This window comes from Labrus mixtus, chromosome 11 (assembly GCF_963584025.1).
Source record: "Labrus mixtus chromosome 11, fLabMix1.1, whole genome shotgun sequence".
Lineage (NCBI taxonomy): Eukaryota > Metazoa > Chordata > Actinopteri > Labriformes > Labridae > Labrus > Labrus mixtus.
The window spans coordinates 26,128,423-26,151,844 of record NC_083622.1 but is presented as its reverse complement, the minus strand read 5'-3'; the positions used below and the strand labels follow the sequence as shown (position 1 = coordinate 26,151,844).

Below are 23,422 nucleotides of genomic sequence, written 5' to 3'. Positions count from 1 at the left end.
TACTTTGATGTATCGAGTCATTTAAAAAGTCAATGCTAAATGAATACTTCGCAAAAGTTGTCTATCACTGCTTCTCTTCCGACTGTATTCAGTCATTTCTTATTGGGCTGAGTTGGTGCTTGTTTCCCTGTCCCATGACTGTGAAGACCAATCACACATGAGAAACTGCCGCTCAGCTGCATCCACGCGTAGCAGCTTCCACGAGCGAGGACAGACAGAACTCCTGAATCAGCAGTTTGTTGTCCTTCCATCGTGTAAACCTATTTTCTGAACCTGCTCCATTGAATTTCAGAGCAAAATATTGCATGTATTAGATTGAGTAAAATTTATAATCTGCAATAACAAAGTAGATGTAAAAGGTTCTACGTGTCCAAAGTTACTGACTGGTGACGTGTTCCGATCTTGGGCATCAAAATTTGCGTCCTGGGCCTTCATTGACTCACGTTATAAGCTGCTCTTGTGCATTTTTCTCCTCTTCAGTACAAGAGATAGGAGGTGTGTAATGCGTCCATGAGCACATCACTGAGTCATGCCTTGCCACAGGATCTGAGCATTGACTTTATTAAGGTAGATTAGAGCAGCAGAAGATATCAGCAGTTTAAGAGTTTCCACAGAGTTTATAAAACATATCAGAACGTGAGCATATGATGTTGTTTGCTGAGAATATTGCTTCATTAGCCTATATAAATATGTTTTGAATTGTTTATGTTACAAATTAGGGGCCTGTGTGTTGTATTTGTTAAATGATAATGCAGCCATTTCATCCCTGTATGAGACACTCAGTCAAACACTGGGTAGAGCCAGTGTTTGACTTTATGGTGCATAAAGTCAAGGCTCCAAGTAATTGGATTCAGGTGTGTGAATTGAAGGCATTTAAGTTCTTTGACTGTATGGCCGTGAAGTGTTTGAGTTTAACTTGCCTTTATTTGATTTGTTGTGTATATGGGATTATTGGAATCAACTCGTTCATGGGCATATAATAACCAACTGGAAAAGGTAGACGAGTGTATTAAGATGTATAAACTAATGCATGGGACATTGGATTGGTCGCCTTGACCCGAACACTCATCCGTACTAGTTAAAAGTGACCTGTTTGTGGCTTATTAAAGGAAATATTGTGGTTTTTTAAAAAATAGGTATCTACAATTAATTTAACCCTTAGCCTGTTTTAGACTGGTCTCCAACTGAGGTATATAGAGGTGTTTACCTTTTGGATTTTTTTATTCCTGTAATGAATAACTCCAGCCAGCCAGGGCGGTGGACCCAAGTGCAGAATAACCAAAAATCTTTAATTAAACAAAAAGGCCAAAGGCAACAAAAACTTACTTTCAAAACAAAAAACACAGGGCTCAAAAACACGGAGCCACAGAGGAGCACGAGCAAAAACTGACATACCAACGGACGACATACAAACAACAATGAACTGACACAGGAGGGAAGAAACACAGAGACTAAATAGACAAGGGAGTAAACAAACACAGGTGAGACTAATGACACAGGTGAAGACAATCAGGGCAATCAAGGCAGGGAGAAACACTGAGGACAATACAAAATAAATCATGAAACACTAAAGACACACAGAACTCAAGAGTCTAACAAAACACACTAGAACACAGAGATACACGAGGATAAGAAATGACAAAATAAAACAGAAAACACTGAAGACAAAACTAGGAAACCATCAACACTAGGAAACATTAACACACAAGGGAAACAAGCAACACTGGGATAAAACAGGGAAACTCAAATTCAAAACCAAATCATGACAGATAACATTGTTTTTGCCAACCCCTTACTCCCCTCCAACATCATCAACGTCAAATTATGGAACACACATATTTATTTACTTAATGATTTTTTGTCTTTTTCTAGATACAAATTGAGACTCAGAAATGCATTGATGTCAGAAAGATTTGTAGTGAATAGTGAATTGTCCTGATTTTGTTATATTGTCTACATACTGTATGTCCTGTTTTGCTCTATTTTTATGTTTTCAATGTTTGTATGTCATTTTCATTAGGGTAACTTTTATTTGTGATAGTAAATATTCTTACTTTGTTATTTTTACTGTATTTTATTTTAACTTAATAATTTATAGTATAGTTTAATCTCTTAAAGTGAGGTTTTGAGATAAGCCCTCATGGGTTTCTACCTCACCTGCACATGTGTTTTATTTTTTATTTGTTTTAATTTTCTGTTTGACTCTTCTTTCAAAAAATGTGCAAATAAACTAAACTAAACTAAACTAAACTAATCATCCCCACCTTCAAATATTTTCACTCCAGAAAACCAACATGGCACAGTCAAATTGCTGAACACAAGACATTATAAAGGCATAAGACAGACCGTTATAATGTCAGGTATAATGTCACACTATATGTCCATTTCAGTCGATGTTTCTGATGACTGCAGTCTGATCTAAAGTTTCAAACCAACATATGTACTGTAAGATTGCTCCCTGCAATCAAACTAGTTCTTGTCACCTCTCTTGAACAAGTCTCTTCTGATTGTGTCAGTTGTTTTGTAATCAGATGTCACCTTTAAGCTGAACATTTAATGGCATGCTAAGACTGCGTGTATGAACAGGTAGAGTCATTTCATTGAAATGAGTCTTCCTGCTACATTGTACCTCGCCAGTGACATAGAACCTGTTACAACACAATGCACGGCCAGCGAAAAATCTGAAAAGATTGATTTAATTTAAACCATTTCTAAGATACTCTAGCCTTTATTTATGCATAATTTACATCTGTTTGAAATAAAAGCGGATGCCACACAAGGAAAATTCTTTGCTGTGACTGATTGAATGTGATGATTGTTTCCACTCATTAGTTTCCCTCATGGTTTGTAACTGTAGCACAGAGGTAATGTAACTTTTTTGTCGCCAAGTGAAGTTCTGTCTTTGTATCCCTCTCAAACGTTTTCTTCATCCAACACCAAGTTGTTGTTTTTTAAGTTATCACCAATTACTGTCCTCCCTGTCAATCCACAAATCTCCCCGCTACATTTCACAGTGATGTCTAATAGCTTAAACTAACTGCAACAAACTATCCATTTCTTCCTTTGAGGTTGGATTCAATCCTGAAATATGAAGTTGGAGCATATTTAGTGATGGAAACCACCAGAAGTGCTAAAAATACCTCTGCCAGTCTGCTCGCCACGAGGCTCCATCACACACTCATTACCACACGACCTGAGGTTGGGAGGGGAGGAGAGAGGAGGGGATGTGGTCATGAGTGTGTGTGTGTGTGTGTGTGTGTGTGTGTGTGTGTGTGTGTGTGTGTGTGTGTGTGTGTGTGTGTGTGTGTGTGTGCTGAAAGGGTTAGCAGCAGAAAGGAAAGAGGAGAGAAAGTAAGAGATGTGGTGAAAAGAGGAAAAGAGAAGTGGAGAACGAAGGAAAGGAAAAGGAAAGATGGATATGAGGTGTGTGTGTGTGTGTGTGTGTCTGTCTGTCTGTGTCTGCACAGAGTCAAGCATGGTTGTGGTCAGATACATTAGTATTATATGATATTTCCTATGGTCTCTTGGCATTTCTAAATGACGGCACATATTGCAACCTACTGGGCTATTACTGAAATTGTGCATCACATCATTTCTGAAGAATTTGCAGTTTGTTTGTCTGGACCGATCTATTTTATTCTATGATCCCCCTCTTTTTCATCTCTCCTTTTCTCCTCTGTCTGCTCTCCTTCTCTCTGTCCAGGCACTCTCCTCTTCTCCTCTTTTTCTCTGATTTATTCCCCTGTTTCCCTCCATCCATCCGTCCGTCTGTCTGCTCTCTGTTCCAGCTGCCGAGTCCCTCCTGGACCATCAATCCTTCTCCTCAACCCGTACCTGGCCCTCATTCACCCCACACACACACAAGTACACACACACACACACACACACACACACACACACACACACACACACACACACACACACACACACACACACACACACACACACACACACACACACACACACACAGATATTTACACACATGTACAAATACAAAGCCCTTCGACATACACATAGTATGTCTGCAAGAACAAGCTTAAAAAAACACACATACACACTCTTCAAGGAGCCGGAGGGGCAACCCGATCCTTCAGTCAGCCTTGGAGTGAATCACACAGATGGAACTTCCAGGTTTGGGTTTGAATCTGAAATGGAGACTAACAAGGTGATCTGTGGCCCAGCACGCTGAGGCCAAGTGCTGGCAGTAACGTGGGACTGAGCTTAGTACACAGACCAGTTATTTCACGTTCCTCTGCAGCAATCTATTGATCAGACTGGAGATGGAGATGCAGATGACAACATAGGACAATAGTTCATCAAGTTGTTGAGTGCAATGTGACTCTCATCCTAACTACTTATTAACCATTCAGGGACAACTGAAGGACTATAAGACACCATGCATTCTAGCAAAATGTAAATGCTCCTATGAGGAGAAACCCTGGAACAAACCCTAATATCTCTATATGACTTCTAAAAAGCAAATGAAACCATCAGCAACAAGGTTCAATACTTCTATATTTTTGTTGTTAACGCCTGAAACCACTGACTTCATACAGAGGAAACATACTTTTTTTCATTTTTGTTAAATAAGAGCAGAATGAATAAAAACACTACTTACACATGAAATCAGCAACATGATAAGCTTTGTCCACAGAGGCGCCAGAACGGACATGAACCAAAAAGTTCCTCTCTGGAGCTTTAAATATATCTTCTGAAATGATTCATATTTTTATATTTAATGCCATTTGGAAAAAAGAAAACAGTTAGGCCAACCAAATTGTGTTTGGTGTAAAAGGAGTAAAACGTGCACCGACTCATGTCTGTCTCCTTCATGATAACAGAGAAAGTGACACATCTCATGAAACTTTGTGATAATCCTTACATGAACCCAAACATACACTTTAAAAGTACATGAAAAACATGCTTGATCTAAATACAAAAAAAAATTGGTAAAAGTTGACGTTTCTGTGAAATATGACAAAAAGTACATCTGGGGTTGAGAAGAAGTTTTTATACACTAAAACACACACACACTCACACACACACACACACACACACACACACACACACACACACACACACACACACAAGTAGTTAGGCTACTTTTCTTCTTTTTTGGGGGGGGGGGGGGGGGTTACAACTTTGAAAGAATTGCTAGAATTGCATAATATACACAAGGGTCCTTAGTCTAGGAGCCCACTGATTGCTGTCCCACCACAACTTTGCTCAAGGACCAGATCATCATTTGCAGTTCTCAATCAGTTAAAGAGAAATGTAATTCACAAGTGAGGATCAAGTTTACATATACTTCTGTTTGTTATTGTTGGTGGTTCAGTGGTAGAAATCCACACAGGTGGTCAAGGTCTGATTCCTGTCTCGCACAACAAGCCTGTCAACTTCCAACAGACCAAAGCAGATTGATTTTCTGCGTTTGATGGAGGAGGGGAGATGTGTGTCAAATATATGATGGAGGGGAGGCCCCAGGAACCATGAAAAATATGTGACTGGTTGTTCTTGCCCATGAAAATTACTTCCTTTGTTGAACATTTACCGCTTACAGCAGCTGAGAGGAAGAATCCCCCTGTGTGGATTTAAAGCTTCATACTGCAGGTAAAGCTTTGAAGATGTACAGACAGCAGGATACATATTCTCCATCCTCAGGGATTCAAAATGTAGCATGAGGGTCTGATGATCACTTTTATAAGATACAGCAGGATGGCGAGGGATACCTCTTGTGAGTTCCCTGTTTTCCAAACTTCAGCCCCAATCCCAATCTGCATCTCACGGATTCAGCGGTATAGTTTTTTATTGCCAAGTACATGTACAAGGAACGTATTTGATTTGTTGTTTTGGTGCAAAACAATTATCAAAGGACTAAGGCAAAAAATAGTAAGACGCTATAAAACAGCAGTGCTCAAGCTGACAATTTAGACAGAATAAGATAAAAATATATTTAAAATATATTGGCCTAATAGAATATTAAAACACAAACTGTATAAAAGGCTCAATGAAGATGCTGTGCAGTTGTGCAGGTATATGTGATTTAAAGTGAAAATGTCATCCAGTATAACAACAAAGCAAAATTGCAAAATTTCCCTGTATCCACATACCTGCAGATTTTCCTGTGTGAAATAACGATCTCAATCTCAATGAGAGGGATGACTGAGGCTTTTAAACATCAGATATTTTCAGCATATGATGCAGCAGTTTTAGGGATGCGATAGAAAAATAAACATGAGCTAACAAAAACAGGATGAAGCTTATAGTAAATTTGCACCAATTTGCTTGTTTTTCCAAAACAATTAACTTCAAAGTGGAGAGCTTCCCCAAAGGCCAGACTAGCAGCTCTTCTTTCATCTTGCACACTCACTCACACTTAATCACCAAAAAGTGTGAATTACTGTATTCAGATATTTTAACGGCCAATTAAAGGAGGTGTCTGTGTAAACACTGTCACATGTTTTGGTCCATATTTATGTCAAAGAGTGGCGAGCAGACCAAAGCAAACAGATGACATCAGGGTACATGGACATAGAGAAAGTGGTGCTGAGATACACGGAGAGATGACGTGTGAAACAAGCCGGCCGAGACATAGAGAAGCAGAAACAATAAACAGACAACGTTTGGTGAGGTAGAAGAAGAGGAGTAGGGGAAATTAAAGGAAATTATGAGACGGACTGAAATAAATAATAATTGGAAAACAGGGAAAGTAAATAGATATGATTCCTGGGTGGCCGACCGCGGGGCGACGTGTCTAACACACTGAACAGACGCTGATTTGCTAACAGGCATGATGTGATAGTGACAAGCGAAGGGGAGAGATGAGGAGTGTAAGAGAAGAGAGAGGTCACATTCAGGACTGGGTGATGATACCTAAAGGTGAGAGGAGAAGAAAGAGGAGAAGAAGATGAGTAAACTCATGGTGTTACTGTAATATGTGTTAAGATAGATCCCCCTATTGAAAGAAGAGAAGGGGTAAAAAGGTTGAAATACAGACGAGACAAATGGGAAGGTGAAAGAGAGGTGTAGAGGAAGGAGAAACGAGGAGACTTGAGATGTACTTAAAGTTGCTTTTTCTGGAGAAGAAGTGGAAGGAACAGCTGTTTAAACATCATTGTAGCTCAGAGTTTATTATGAGTATTTGTGCTCCATTATTAATAGCATGAAGTCTACATGCAGCACAGTCAGAAGTATAAAACAATAAGCTGCTTTGGCTCAGTCCATTCAGAAAATATCTGAAGAAATAAAACGTTATTGATTGTCCAGAATGATTAAAAAAACTGCATTTATTTTTTGCACAGTGAAAATGAAATGTGCTTCACAGCATGTGACTTCCTGTGGCCAACCAGTTTTATTTCATCTACAAACAGTCTCAAGTCCACAATGTTGTCAAAATACAACAACAGGACTAAACACTTTGAAATGTCAGAGAATGTGGTCTTAGTTACTTTGTACAGTATAAAAGTCCTGCTTCTGTCATTATCTCTGGGAAGTGACATACAATCTGTTTTTACAATATAAGTTACAGGCTAAGTTATAATAAGTTTCTATATATCTTTTACAGTTTCAAGCTACAACGCTCAGAAATAGAACAAGAGTTTTGTTGGAAGAAGCCACGTTTTCTGTTCAGAGTGACTCCTTTAGGAACTTTCCTTCCTGCGGTGGTTTCTTTAAGAGAAAAAATATTCCTTGATTTTATACAAAACATGTTATTGCATGCAATATTTTAGGGATAAATGAAAAAGCATACAGATAAAATCATTTTTATCATTTCAGACTCATTTTGTGGTAACATGAAAACTAGATTTAAGAAACAATCTTAATTTGGAAGTTTCCTTCATGTATGAAGACTGAAAAACAGCTGGAATCTTTTTTTTTAATATTATATTCCCAATTTGTCACATTTTCATAATGTAAGTGTAAAGTTAAATATTAAAGCTTGTACACTTTTAAAGAAGAAATCTGTTTTATGCCTCACATTGTTAAAATTCTACATTTTCTTTATCAACATTGGACTAAAAGTAACTAGAATATTAACTTATTGCTAACTTAGATTTAGTAATTGTGTAGCATTCATTTCTGTTTGAAACACTGATGAGTGTACAGACTGTACATTGTTGGGCTGTCCCAGATAAAAGATGATCAATCATAGCAATATCTGTTGTCTTGGCCTCCAAAAGGCGGCCCTCACTGTGAGAGAGGTTCAAAGATGACCGATCTCGCGGTCTTGGGACCAATGACCTTCGACAAATATCTTAACACACAAGATTAGGACAGTCATTTTCCAATGTGAAAGTTTCTACGATCTACATCAACTACCAACCAATACAAAGCAGCATGAAAAGACACACTAATCAGCACAACCACACAGGTGTCAGAGCTGTCCAAAGCTTATGATTACAAAGGCGTGACTTTCCTCAAGCTCTCAGTGCAACACTGGCGTCCCACTTTAGCCTCTTTTCCCTTGCCTTGACCATGTCCACAGTTTTCTTTTCCTCTTCTTTTTGTTCTTGTCTATGCACATGAATGCCACTATGGCAAGAGTTTGCTTTCTACTGACTGCCATGGCAACCTCAGCTCAGTCAGATTGATGCTAATGATGCTAATGATGCTAATGACGTTTGGTGTTGACTTGCCTTGCAGCCTATGAACCCCATACCTCATTGCACACTACATGCATGTTGTACCCAACATTGCTAGATCCTTGTTGCACAGTGTTGTTTGCACTAAACATATCGTCTGTAAGAGGCTTTTGGCGTAGTGAAATTGTAATTACTGTTTTTGTCAGATTGTAACTATCTAAAGTTTTTTTGATTATGGTTTTAACAGCTGAGCGATCATTTGCTCTCTATGTTTTTAGCATATATAGCCCATATGCCTAGTGGTCTTCATTAACTGTTGATGGGCTACTGTTCACTGTCAATCTAATATTAGCTGCTCTACAGAAACACAATCATTATTTATTCTGGTAAACGTTTGCTCAGCTCTCTCTCACTCCGTTTTTTTTTTCTCTACCTCACTCTCTGTTCCTCCAAGAAAGTTTGCTCATCTCTCCAGAGACCCACCTGATGTTTCTGACAGAAGGTGAGCACAAGAGAAGAGACATGCTGTACTCTCAAAAATGTCATCTTCACTTTGCCATACCACATGTCACACACACACATACACAGTATACACACACACACACATTCCACTGCCTCGCTTCAGTCTTTAAAGCCTTGAACTGACGCTCATCCAAACCACCAAATGACTGATCAGTTTCAAACCGCAACAAGTGGTCAAACATCCTCACAAAGAGACACAAAACATAAACTTTGTGTACACACATTACCTCACCAACTGGAAAACTGGTTTGTTGCTGAGGATGCCTCCAAGTCCACATATCAATCACACATGTTTTACCTGTTGAAGCACACAACGTAAATGATTGTCTTTTACAGTGTGCCACGGACAAATATTCAATTCAATTTTATTTGTGTAGCACATTTCATACACACGTAAACTCAATGTGCTGTACACAAGACAAAAATAAACAAACACAACACAAACTCATTTAAAATAAAAAACAAAAAAAAACAAGAAAAAAAATTAATAATAATAAATGAACAAGTGGATGTTTTATCACTTACCTGAATCTGCATCAAAACTTTTCATAGTTCTATGAACAGACAGATAAGGGGGTTGAAAGAGACAGAGAAATTACAAAAGAGATTGATGGGATGGTAGAGAGACAGGGCGACGCATCGAAAGCTGAACTAACTGTGAGAAGAAAAAAAAAGACAAAAAAGATGCAAATATGAAGGCAAGAGAGCAATGGCAATCAGAGGCTGAAAGAGCAATGCGAACTATAGTCCCCCCCTCCCCTCCCCTTGACAAAATCTGGAGCCTTCATTAACTTTAATCCAAATTTACCAAAGACAGCTCTGTTGGGGATTTGAAAATGCTAATAGCTAATATGGCCTGAGGTGGCTAACATATTAGCAGACATGAGCATGAGGACATGTTGATCTGGGAAGCTCACTTCTCTCTAACACCACTGCCCTTTATGTAGACTATTATTTTTAAACTGTGTAGGTTCCAAACAAGGTTGACCCAAGTGACATCACTTGAGGACATGTATCAGATTTTTGAGTGCATTTTTAGCACACACCAAACTATCTGAACTATGACTTCAAAAAAAGTTTGGAGTTTTCTTTTCATTTGAGCAAACATGTTTCAGCAAAGCTCAAATCAATTTCAACCACTTTCTTCGTCTCCTATTACAGTTTTCTTGCAGAATACATTGAAATATGTTGACAATTAAAGTGAAGGTTTGTTTCAGCAGAAGTATTGTGTAATACATTTAAATGAAGGGAGTATATTTGGCTCAAACAGTCATGTTGTGGCCATGACAGCAGTGAGTGGACATCCTGCAGAGATTTCTTAAACTGTGATCATGTATCCAAACTGCTCCTGTCATGCAACTTAACTCCCCTGCAGGAGAAATATTCTTTGCCCAGTTAAAATAACTTCAAACTTTTTTTTTTATTGTCTGTCAGAACAAGTCCATCACTGTGGCAGCTCAGTGTTATTTGAGAACAGTTCATTGCACAATACCGTTTTTGCCTCCACAGTAAAACTCAGCCAACGTATTGAGAGGCTAAAACCTGGCCCACAGTCCCACACATCACTGAATGCTGATTGTAGAGTTATTGCAGGCTGTCTATCTCTCAGAAAGACAACGATGTGAGGACATAAAGACGGGCAAGAGCCAACAGTGTTTGTAAAAAGCAGCCAAATCCAGGTTGAGGATTTCAGATCAGATTAACAGACATCCTACTGCAGCCTCCAAGGGAAACGAGCTCTGCTGTGATGAGGAGACACTTCCAGTCCCACAGAGCCTGGCCAAAGAAAATGTGGAGAATGAGAGAGGATGGACAGTGAGTGGAGGACATATATAAAGAGAAGAGACAGGTAGGAAGGAGGGAAGGAAGGAATGTAGTCCAACTGAGATTTAATCTCAAGGCACAATGTAATAACAGCAGTACCTCAAGATGACAAATACGCATTTAATGTACAATTAGAATTGTATCATATACAAATAATTGTTTAAATTAGCATTACATCTCATTTTCGTAATGCATATTCCTACTTTTAAATATGCAAATAGGTCTTAACATGAGAAATAAAAAACATATATAAAAACGATATATTTCAGACATTGTAGATAAAAAATCAAATGTTAAAAATGTATATAAAGAATATGTGTTAATATATGACTTCTGATGGTGATGACTGCTACAACTGTTGTGTTTCACATGCACAATAAAAAAGATATAATTAAACAAAACACAACATTTATAGTAGCAAATGTAAACATGGAAGTTAAGAGTAATACTCTGGCTATTCAAACCCTGACATATCTGGAACATGGGGAAATGTGCAGGTACCTTAACATGGTTGAATTTAATGTTCTAAAATGCTTAAATATTTATAGCTTATTAACAGACATTGTAATAGCCTTTGATAGCCCATAGCGGTTATGCAGCGTGACTCATTAAGCTATAGTCCTTGTTGCAGCAGCCGGGTTCTTATCTGACCTCAGCTCTTTGATGCATGTCATCCCTCACTCTCGCCTCGCAACATTTGTTTCTCTTTCTCTCTTCAGCTGTCCAATCCAATTAATGCAAAAATGCCACTTCATAATGACCAACAATTCAATTAATTAAGTTCAAATCGTATTTTTTTTTTCATCACATGTTTTTTCTTTATTTGTGAGGACATGTTATGAAAAGTTCATACTTTGTTCCAAGTTGATCAAGAGAAACCTTTACTCTCTTTGTTTCCCTACAGATTCCCTCCATGCCAGGACTCTTACCTTTAGTAGTCATTGTCAACATTTAGGTAACCTTCAGCTATTTTTGTGCCCGAACAAAGTTTGGAGAATTTGGGAAATGCTGCGGCCCTCAGTTCTACGCCAAGTTCAAGTGATGTCAGGGGTTTACTTTTCTATCTTTTGCTTTATTTCATCTCCTATCATCCACATCGTCCTTTCCTTTTATTTTCCACTGAATTCTTAAAGGTTGATAGGCCATAAAAAACAATTGTTATAATGAATGTTTTAACTTTGCATTCTGGCCCTGCAGGCTCTCCATCCAGACTTTGTGGTTAAGTGATACTAAGCAGCTCTTGGCATGAGTGTGACTCTGCGATTAGTGCCCCTTTAAACACTTATAATTCACAGCCTATGAAAATATTATCAGAGAGGGCCAGCTCTATGCCTGAGGGGTCAGGAGGTTTTTTAATGCTACCATGGGCTCTCTGTGTTGAACTGTTTGAGCTCACAGCATTAAGGTCATCTTAAATCACTTTCAGCGGGCTCAGAATGTTGTAAAAAGAAAAGATATAAAAAAAGATATAATCATGTGCGTGGAGCAATGTAAACATGACAATTAAGGATAATACTCAGGCTATTAAAACCCTGACATAACGGGAACATATGGAAATTATTTTCAAAGTTTGAGTTGAAATGACAAACGGTTTGTTTTTCTAATGTTGTGTATAAGGAAAGCCTGAAACCTCATATGTTCACATCTGCACACACCCACACACACCTCCACTCAGACCTAAATTTCCTGTTAAGTAGTGGTAGGAGGTGAATATGAAAGATTTGTCATTTGGCTAGCAGCTCATTTCAGCTCACAGTTTATATCAGGAAGTCTCAATATCAATAAATACTTTTTCCTCGCTTCACAGGTGCTTTCCCTTTCCGGGACAAAATCCATGCACGGTGTGAAGAGAAAGTGCATGGTGTGTGGAGAAAGAGAAAGGAAATGAGGAAAAATAACCAGGAAAAATGGGAATTACAAATGAAAAAAGCCAACAAATATAATTTTAAAAAGTCCAAAGGTTTTCCCTCCGTTCAGTATTCATAATGATAAATAAAAATACTATACAACATCTGCAGACTTGAAGCCCATTTTCAATAGAAATGTTATAAATAATCAAATCATTATCGCTCAGCTGTGAATAAGCAGTCTCTTTTTTCTTAAAATCCTATTACTGTCACATATTTTCTGTTTTAACCAGTTTTCTTTAGGTAGAAAGTCTGTAAACATTCAAATGACAAATAACATGTGATATTTTTAAAATAAATATGTGACATTTTTAACATTTTCATTGTTATTTTATGGCAGTAATCACAGACTTTTCCATCCCAAACTGCAGAGATGAAAAAGTGAACAGTTACTTTGGCGCCTTCATAGCATGCATATGTCTACTACTTTATTTAATATGGTGTTTGTTGTTGTTCTTAGTAAGAAACATTCTCATATTAGACTCAACTAAGTGAACAAACACCAACAATTGACCCACAATTGATACTGCCCGTCACTGCATTTTAGTAAGGGCAAGTTCGCCCCCTGCTGCTCAAAATATAAATGGCATGTTAGTTAAATCAACCCACTGTGATGTGTCACAGTACATTGTGACTCTAAAATAAAGTTTAGTGAACGGATTAAATTTAAGCAAGTTATGAAGAACTTAATGTGAAGACAATGGATCCCTCTGTTTTACAACAGGGCATATTTGATATCACAGAGCGAGCAGAGACAAAACACAATGAGGGGTTCAGTATTTACTGCCCGACTGCTTTTGCAACAAATTGCTGTATTTACTTGTTTGAACGCTTAAAATAATTTCCCATGGATAATTAAAAATGTGTCCACTGAATTTAAAATGTCAAAGTTGCACTTTGAGGGTCGTCACAAAATGAACAGAGCTCCTCCAGAAAACCACCTTAAAACTTCAAGATAAAGTTTATTGCCTAAACCATAGTCTTTTGTCTTAACTTAGAGACCCAAAGAGATGGCAAATGACTGTCCAGGAGGTATTTTCATGGCTACCGTGCACAAATAATCCAGGTTTGAAAGCCTGTTGAGGCAGCTGTCATAACTGAAATGCCTTTCTCACACTAACTTTTGGTGGAAATGATGCAGGCCTTTACAACAAGTCAAAACAAAACATACAGACTATAGTTTGGGGACCAGATTAACATCACTACACATACTCTTAATATAGTTCAACTCTTCATTTAGAGGTATTGTTTTCTTTTAGTCATTTTTTCTTTAACATTAATCTCAATTACATATGTTCCCTCAGTTAGCCTACATGTGTTCAAAGTAACCATCATTTGTGATCTGAAAACATGAAATAACCCTAGTCAGGTTTGTTCTGTTGTTAACAGTTATCATCAGTCATCAACACTATTTTTGTTACATTTTCATAAAAAATAATTAAAAAAAACACAAATAGGTTTAAAGAAATGGAGTATGACTCAAAACATCACTTGTCAATAAATCCCTTAAACAGAAGCTCCTTGGTGATTTTGTTTGCTTCTTTATTACATTTTTCATGAAGTTATAGACTACTCAAGCAACCAATTAACATTTACTAAACTATTACAATGACTTTCATGCAGTTATTGAGTGTTAGTATGTGTTTTTGGAACACCAGTGAAAGCTCAGAGTAACAAAATTGTATTTTAAATGTTTTATTAAATTTTTATTTTAAGGAAGAATGTGCGACTTTTTGATCCAGTAGATGTCGCTGGGCACAATACCAAACTAAAACAAACTGCTGAACATAAATATGCCACAAGGACAACTCAAACTACCCCAAGGCACAGCACTACCAGACAGCAGCATGACATCCTATTTAAGTACCATTTTTTTCTGTCAATTATGTCCTGACGAAGACTCAGTAGAGTCGAAACCGTCGAGTGGTGCCAGTGGTCTGCATTGTTATGTTAGCAGGCTTATGACATCCAAATAAGCAGGGAGTAGATTATGATATGCTTCTTTTCTCCTGGACTAAAACAGCTTTATACGCAAGGCCGTCCCGTCCATGTCCTTTTTTTTTTTTAAATTTACCAAAGATAAATATCTGGATTTGTGGGGAAACCGGAGCAGCCCGGAGAAAACCCATAAGTGGAGATTGAAAAGGGATGAGGGATGAAGGTTGAAGAAGGTGATAGGACTAGACGGAGGTTGGCTTCTTCTTCTTCCAGCTCTCGGGTTTCCTTAACCCGATGGAGTGTCTGAAACTTTTCCACCTAGAAGGTGCTGGTGTTGTTTCAGGGACCTCAGGCTCTGGTATTGACTCAGGGACTTCAGGGTCCTCTTGGAGTTTGACGACAGGTGCATCAGAGCAGGACTCCTCCTGCTGCTGGCACGACCCGGTCTCATGCTCCTCCTCACAGCCGGCTGTTTCTGTTTGGGGTTGGAGATTTTTCTCAAGTTTACCCTCCAGCTTAAGGTTGATTAAAGTCTGGTGGAAGAGCTGAGATTTTAGTTTCTCAGGCTCTCTCAAGTAAAACGCCTCCTTCTCCAAAGCACCTTCCTTCAAGATGTTCAGTTCCTCAGCCATATTTTGACAGGTCTCCTGTTCAGCCTTCAGGTTAGAACTCAGCTGCTGGTACTCCTGATGCTTCACCCTGTCTGAAATGACCGCTGCAAGTCTTTCCCTGAGTTCATCGTACGAGACTCTGATGCTCTGGTTTTCTTCCTCGAGAAGCTTGTTCTTCTGTCTTTCTGCTTCAAGCTCAGCAGCAAACTTCTGGCTGATAATTTCTGCCTCTTTTGCCTCCTCATTCTCTTGACACAGATTCTGGAGACTGAGTTGAGTTTGAAGCTCTTCCAGTTCCTTCAAGAGAGCCCTCTCCCTTTCAAAGGAAATGTGCTGCAGGGTGTTGATCTCCTCTGCTGTCTTTAAACAGAGGGTGTCCTGTTCAGCCCTCAAATTAAAAATGACCTGCTGCACCTCCAACACCCTTCCTGCATTAAACTGCATTTCCTTCTCAAGTTTGAGGTCAAGCAAATCAACCTGCTGAGTGAGAGCTGGGACCTCAGTATCATACTTAAAGCTGATGTTTTGGTATAATACTTTAAGATCATCCAGCTCTTCCTGTAGGCCTTCACTCTTCTCCTTCTCCTGCTGCAGCTCCTTTGTTAGCTTCTCCTGGCTGATCATATGAGCCACCTGAAGCTCCTCATAATTTTCTTGGAGATTTATCCTATTATCTATTTTCATCTTATTCCTAACCAGGCTGGTAATCTTTTTGTTGCAAAGTTTTTCTTCATCGTTGTAGTAATGCAGCTTGTCCAGCTCTTTTCTCTGCGTTTTACTCCTGTCGATGAACATATCTTTGAGTTTCTTTTGTTTCTTCAACTCTCGCCCTGTCACCAGCAACTCATTTCCAAGCTGCCTGTTGTCTCGACGGAGATTCTCGAGCTCCCACAACTCCCTTGCATGACATCTGCATTCGACAGTTTGTTCAAAGATCATCATGTTGTCTCTTGAATACTGTACTTGCTGCATTTTCTTTGGCTTGTAGGATCAGTGTCAATGAAATCCTGCTGTATACAGTGGCAGTTTATCTCCGATTAACAGATGTAGTCTGTATCAGTTGTCCGTCTTTGCTATGACTTGAAGGGTTATCTTTCTCTAGCCTATATCACTAATGAGAGACATCAATGACCTGACTGTTTGAACAGTGTCTGCCTCATAAAGACCTGCAGAGAATGATGTCACTGCCCGTGTGATGCGTACACATTTCATTCCACTTTGATCTTGAGTTCCGTAGTTCAATTTAAATTTTTTTCCTCGGAATGTTTACGTTTAAAACCTGACAAAGTTCTGTTGTTTTTATTTAAACTAGAAGCTTTGGTTGCAAAAATATTTACGTAACAAAAAGCTTTCGTCAACAATATAAAGCAACACTTGGGGGGCGCTGTTGAGCAATGGAGGAGTGAGACGTGTTTTTCGTAGCTCCGGTAACTTAACTTTTTTAAAACACTAAACACTTGTATATCCACCTAAGAGTACTACAAAGTGATATAGGAAAACACGAGTAAGTGGAAAGGAACGTTTTAAGGGGAATAAACGATGTCGAAGAAGGGAAAAACCAAAAAGACCGACCAACAAGAAACAGGCCTCGATCAAGCCCCAGACTCGATTGATGGGATGGTGCCCGACGATGAGTGAGGAGGCGGACCCACCAAACCATGCTGTGCTAGCTGCTATCGTTGCACTGCGGAACGAAATATCTCTGATTAAACAGGATATATGCGCCACTATAGATGCCCGTATACAGACAGTATACACTGTGCTAAGAGACAAACTGGCTACAACTAAAAAAGAAATGCAAAATTCCATTACAGCCCTGGAGAAAACTACGGCCTCGCATGAAAATACTATCAAAGATATAGAGAAGTCCGCCTCACACTATTCAGACGATGTCACGGCACTCAATCGCCAAGTTACCCGCCTGAACTCTGAAGTCGAGAAGCTAACGGAGAAATGCGAGGATTTAGAGGGGCGCTCACGGAGACACAACATCCGGATTATCGGAGTCCCTGAAGGGGCTGAAGGACCCAAACCGAGGGACTTTATCGCTGGGCTATTGCAGGAAGTGCTGGGACTGGATGGAAAACCTCTCATTGACAGAGCGCATCTGACTCTCCGAAAGCTTGCACCCTTGACTGAGGCCGTGATTACAGTGATTCACAAAAAATCAAAAATCCCACAGCTCAAATCCTCACAAATTGGACAATTTCCTCCCAGTTTAGCTTGCATAGAGGTACGAGACAGGGCTGCCCTTTATCCCCTTTAATCTTCGCTCTGGCTATCAAACCTCTGGCTCAATATATCAGACTAGATCCCCAGATATATGGATACACTACTAAAGAAACAACCAACAAGTTGTCGCTATACGCAGATGACATCCTTCTATACATAACTCGCCCTCAAATAACTATTCCAACACTTCTAGACAAAATCAGTCTCTTCGGGACCTTTTCAGGCTACCGGGTCAACTGGACCAAAAGTGTTCTAATGCCAATCCACCTAAATGACTTGAGTCACCTGGATAATCTCCCATTTAACATTTGTCTAGAAAAATTAACCTATTTGGGAATAGCAGTAACAAAGGAATACTCCTCTCTCTTCCAAGCAAACTTTCCCCCTCTAATAGAAAGATTACGGACTAGATTGTCGTTTTGGGACACCCTGCCTATTTCCTTAATAGGAAGAATTAATGCTGTGAAGATGGTTTTCCTCCCGCAGTTATTATATTTATTTCAAAACATTCCAGTTTTCCTCAAAAAATCTTTCTTCAAACACTTGGACTCTTTAATAGTTCCCTTTCTGTGGGGACACAAAGCCCACAGAATAGGTAAAAAACATCTCTGTAAGCCAAAACTTGAAGGAGGATTAGCACTCCCAAATTTCTTGCTCTACCATTGGGCTTCAGTTATAAAGATTTTGGTTAGATACATCGATACCATCGTCTGATTGGCTGAAGTTGGAGCAGGAAGACTGTTACCCGCACTCCATAGGTGCAATCCTACTAGCTCCAACTAAGACAAATAAATCGCTTCATAGTAATATCCCTGTTATACACAATATGATTCATACCTGGAAGCAAATCAAGTCTAATCTTAATCTTAGTGTTATATCCCTTGCACTTCCTATTGCTAGGAACCCCTCCTTCGCCCCCTCTAATCTTGATGGAACCTTCCATATGTGGAGCGTAAAGGGCATTCACTGTGTTGGGGACCTATATATAGGAGATGTCTTTGCTTCATTCACACAATTACAGCGGAAGTATGGACTTGAGAATAACAACTTTTTTCTGTATCTACAAGTTAGAGATTATATACGGAAACACTCAAAAGGGTTTGAGACAGTAACACTATCAAAAATAGATGGCTGTCTAAAACTTTCCCCATATGAAGCTAAGTTGATATCTCATATCTATAACACTCTATTATCAATGAGCTCCCCCTCATCTGAAAGCTATAAGCACAAGTAGGAAGAAGAGTCTGGTGAATCAATTTCAGAAGATTTATGGAAGAAAAGCCTTGAGAGTATACATGTTAAAATAACGCAAGACACTGTCTTATCCAATTTAAAATTATACACAGGCTCCACTACTCGAAAGAAAAACTACACAAAATATACCCGGAGGTATCGCCTAAATGTGATAGATGCCAGTCTTCTGTGGCAACTCTTCTTCATAGTTTTGCTTTATGTCCAAGGATTAAATATTTCTGGATTGATATCTGCAAAATTATGTCTGAGGTCATGAAAACTTCAATTAAACCAGAGCCTCTGCTCATCGTTCTTGGAACATCTCTTACCTTTAGAGAACTTATTACAACACAGCGGTACTTTCTCTCTTACTGTCTTATAACGGCAAAAAAATGAGTTCTTACTTTGTGGAAAAGCGCAACTGTGCCTACCTCTAAAATGTGGTTAGAAAATCTAACTAACACTCTCCATTTGGAAAGGATAAGATATGTTCTGAAGGACAGACTTCAACAATTCAATAAAACCTGGAAACCCCTTGTATCATATCTTGCAACTGCTGGCCGAATACAGCAGTCCTCGTTCTAGCACACACTGTACAACAACTGAGATGGTTGAAGAGTGAAGGTCTCTAAGGGTTGGGTGGGTGGGTTTTTTATTTTTTATTTTAGTATTATTTGCACTCTGTTTGTTTCTCTGTTCTTTACATTGCATGTTATTGCACTTTATTTCTTAACTACCTTATTTAAATATTACCTCTGTGCCTATCAATATATCTGAGCTTCAAATAACATCAGGGTTACATGCACAATTGTAATAACTATAAAAACAAGTCTGAAATATATTGTTGAATGTATGTCCAATTTACTTGCTCAATAAAAGATATTTGAATTAACAATATAAAGCAACACTAGCAGGGATGGCCCTGGAAACAGTATAATTTGCAGAATATAATGTCATACTAATTATTTTATATATCATATGCCCATAGAAACTTGCAGCATTAATAAAAAAAAATTAAAACAGCCATATGTTTAACATTTTAGTTTTGGCAGGTATAGAAATCATGGATGTAGCCTATTTTTAGTTATAATCTATATGGACAAGGTCAAACATTTGGTGTGAGGTGCACCCTCGTGCATGCCAAGTTTGGTGGCAGGCGTAGGAGGATGGCTGGGCATGCTGATGCCTGGGCATGCTGATGCCTGGGCGTGCTGATGCATGGGCGTGCTGATTCCTGGCGGTGCAGACCTGTTCTAGGGACTTGGAACGTCACCGGCGGGGAAGGAGCTGGTGCGGGAGGTTGAGCACTACCAGCTAGGAATAGTTGGGCTCACCTCAACGCACAGAACTGGTTCTGGAACCAAACTCCTGGAGAGGGGCTGGACTCTCTCTTTTTCTGGAGTTGCCCAGGGTGAGAGTCTCCGGGCGGGTGTGGGGATATTCACAAGCCCCTGGATGAGTGCCGCTGTGTTGGAGTTTTCCCCGGTGAACGAGAGGGTCACCTCTCTGCGACTTCAGGTTGCAGAGAGGGAAGCCTCTGACTGTTGTATGTGCATATGCACCTAACAGCAGTTCAGAGTACACAGCCTTCTTGGAGTCTCTGGATGGGGTCCTGGAAGGGGTTCCATCTGGGGACTCTGTAATTCTACTGGGAGACTTCAACGCTCACGTGGGCAACGATGGGGACACCTGGAGGGGAGTTGATTTGGAGGAACGGCCTGCCTGGTCTGAACCTGAGTGGTGTTTTGTTGTTGGACTTCTGTGCTAGTCATGGATTGGCCATAACGATACCATGTGTAGGGATGGGATAGGGATGCTCATACGTGTACCTTGTACCATAGCACCCTAGGCCAAAGATTGAAGATCGACTTTGTGGTTGTTCCATCAGACCTGCGGGCGTATGTTTTCGACACTCTGGTGAAGAGAGGAGCAAAGCTGTGAACTGATCACAACCTGGTGGTGAGTTGGATCAGAGGTTGAGGACATGAAGTCCGAGTGGTCTATGTTCAAAGCCTCCATCATGGCTGTAGCCTAAGAACCCGTTTGTGGACAGCAGTGGTGAAGGAAGCTGTCAGGCTGAAGAAGGAGGCCTTTCGGGCTTGGTTAGCCCAGTGGTCTCTGAAAGCATCTGACAGGTTTCAGGTGGCTCAGAGGGCGGTGGCTTCAGTGGTTGCGGAGGCAAAACCCTGGGTGTTGGAGGAGTTCAGGAGGCTTTGGAGAAGGACTTTCAGTTGGCCTCAATGAGGTTCTGTCAAACTGTCTGACGGCTCAGTAAGGACAACACATTTTGTGTTAATATCAACCCAATCAGTGTGTCAGCACTTCTAACACATGTTGTGTGTTAATATTTCAACAAAAAAATGTGTTAAAAATTAACACAGACTTAACACAGAGATGTGTTTATATATTTCGCTTTTATTCTTAAAATATTGAATGATGCAATATTGATATGCTAAAATACTAAAATGTCCACAAAAAACAATTCATACAATTAAATGTTTATATCAACCATTTGAAGAAACATATTCAAACTTCCACTGTTATCCAGTAAACATATCAACATGACATAGTTCCAGAGCAATGCGCTAACCTGCAAATGATCATTGCAGAGGACATTCAAGAACACAACTATATGTTGTACTGTCAAAATCATGGTCTATCCCTCTCTTGTGAACAATACCCTGAGATACTTAAACTCCTTCACTTGGGGCAAGGACTCACTCCCCACCAAGCCACTTTTTTCTGCCAGAGAACCATGTCCTTGGACTTGGAGGTGCTAAGTGCTAACCCTCATCCCAGCCGCTTCGCACTCGGCCGCAAACCGCCCCAATACCTGCTGGAGCTCCCAGACCCAGCATGAGGAATACATCAAAACCATTTCATCTGCAAAAAGCAGAGATGAGATTTTTAGGCCCCCAAACTGGATACCATCCTACCCCCGGCTGCTCCTTGAGATCCTGTCCATGAAAATCACAAACAAGACCGGTGACAAGGGACAACCCTGGCGAAGGCCAAGACGCACAGGTAACGTGTCTGACTTTGTGCCGAGGGTGTGGACACAGCTCCCACTCACTTTGGTCATACAGAGACCGGATTGCTCGTAGCAATGGCCCCGGGACCCCATATTCCCGCAGTACATCCCCTGAGGAACACAGTCATAAGCCTTCTCCAAATCCACAAAACACATGTAAACTGGATGAGCAAATCCCCATGCCCCCCCAAGAAGTCCTGCGAGGGTAAAGAGCTGGTCCACTGTCCCACGGCCGGGACGGAATCCACATTGTTCCTTCTTAAAATGAACACAAGATGTGTTTCTTAATGAACACAAGACGTGTTTCTTTTAACACATCTGTTTTAAGAGTGTATAATCGAAAGGTTTTGAAGAGAGTAACAGCCAAACTATTGTTGGGATGCCACATTACTTTTTGTGGGAAACGTGCCATCAGAACTCAAAACTTTAACATTGCATGAGCAAAAGAAATTGACTTTTTTTTTGTTCCGCAATAGCCTATGTCACATAAATGGACGAATGCACAGCCATCATGCGCAAATACTTTGTTTTCCAAAAGATGGCGCCAAAGCTTAATTTCTGAATTTGAGTCAACATAAGGCTGTTGCTAAAAGATGCTTGCAGTCAAAAGAGATGCTCACTTCAACAACATAGGCTACTTTCAATCACGCTTTATACAACATACAAAGAACAATTTAAAAAAGGGAAAAATCCTGAAGCATGAACATAGATTAAATCCTAAACGTCATAGACACAAAATATGGGCATGACCTGAATTATTTCCAAATTTTTAAAGCGATTTTATTATTGTTTCAGTAATTTTATAAGCAAATTAAAATGCAAACCTCGAACTAATTTATTTATTCCTTGGCTTTATCTTGATTTGTACAAAGATGATATATATAAAAAGGCATAAATGCGGAAATTAAACACCAATCGGAGTGACGAAACAGGGGATGTGCGGTGTGTCCAACACTTCCCCTCGGCCCTTGCACTGCAGGGATTTCCCATGTTTCATAGTGTGTAGGCCTACGCATCCTCCCTCACGTAGCCTTGATGTCAGTTTGACACGTACTGTGATCATCTATGGCTGCGACTGGAGGAGAGGAGTGGAGAGGTGAAAAAGAGGGACCGAATATAGGCTAGGCTATATGGAAAATTGGCAATGTAACAAACCTTGTTCAGATAAAAAAAAGTATATTCGTATTCATCAATATGAATTTAAATTGAAGGATTCTTCGGCTACTTGTTTCATACCAAATGCAAGAATTAATTCATCAATGGTTTGCTGCATACTCGGTCTTAGGAGAACGTCACATGTTAGTTTCATGACTTCTTACATAACGGTGGTGCATCCATCCATAAACACACACACACACACCCCTGCATCCATAGGGGATCCAGTCTGCAGTCCTTTACAGATCGATGCACAATGAAGGCCTGCTTATAAAACAGGCATGTATAGAGCATGTAGGCTATCAACATCTAAAAACGCACCAAAGCACGTCTATTAAATAAATAGTCTAGGCCTGATGTAAAATATTTGGGTTGTTTACGCAAAGG

General features: G+C 39.7%; 1 long non-coding RNA gene across 1 annotated transcript; it reads right to left on the bottom strand.

The window, feature by feature from the left end:
- Positions 1 to 1,268: 1,268 nt before the first annotated feature.
- On the bottom strand, positions 1,269 to 1,628 carry LOC132983128 (uncharacterized). The gene is made up of 2 exons (XR_009674787.1): positions 1,404 to 1,628; positions 1,269 to 1,348 (listed from the first exon to the last, which is right to left on the bottom strand). It is a non-coding gene; the product is annotated as an uncharacterized LOC132983128 (long non-coding RNA).
- Positions 1,629 to 23,422: the final 21,794 nt, after the last annotated feature.